General features: G+C 45.0%; 1 protein-coding gene across 1 annotated transcript in view; it reads left to right on the plus strand.

Annotated features, from left to right (window-relative positions):
• Slc38a6 (solute carrier family 38 member 6) overlaps nucleotides 1-545 on the plus strand; it is a 62240-nt gene that overhangs the window by 24918 nt on the left and 36777 nt on the right. The gene's annotated exons all lie outside the window — the stretch shown is intronic.

Genomic DNA, 545 nt, shown 5'->3' on the forward strand with positions numbered 1-545 from the left:
CCTAATCTTTCTTAAATCATTTTTAATAGCACTGGTAAATACGCTTCTAGCTTCAGTTCTTGCTGACTTCCGTGGTTGTGGTGGTGAGCGGGGCAGTTTGGAAATGCTCCTCGCAAAGTGATTCTTAACTATTAGCTACTTTCCCTCCGCTTTCCCTCCCTCCATCACTCCCACTACAGCCCCTTCTTTAGAGGGAATAGTGCCCCCTGGGCGGTGTGAACAATCAGGTATGCCCAATGTGCCCTAGGAGGTAAGAAGTTAAAAATGACCAAGTGGCTTAAAATATGTCTAAGGACAAGAGGCATCCTCAAGCTTGTCTTTCCCCTGGTTCCTACTAAAAACTGATCATACAAGTGATCCTTATTATGAGAACTCTGTAGAAATGAAAATCACTGTTGATTATAGACAACTGACCGAATGAATTAAACATTAACTGCAAAGTATGAGAACTGCATGGACGGGTTGTGAGGGGACTTCAGAGACCTGGGCTGTGTCTTCAGAGACCTGGGCTGTGTCTTCAGAGACCTGGGCTGTGTCTTCAGAGA

This window comes from Microtus ochrogaster, chromosome 1 (assembly GCF_000317375.1).
Source record: "Microtus ochrogaster isolate Prairie Vole_2 chromosome 1, MicOch1.0, whole genome shotgun sequence".
Taxonomy (NCBI): Eukaryota; Metazoa; Chordata; class Mammalia; order Rodentia; family Cricetidae; genus Microtus; species Microtus ochrogaster.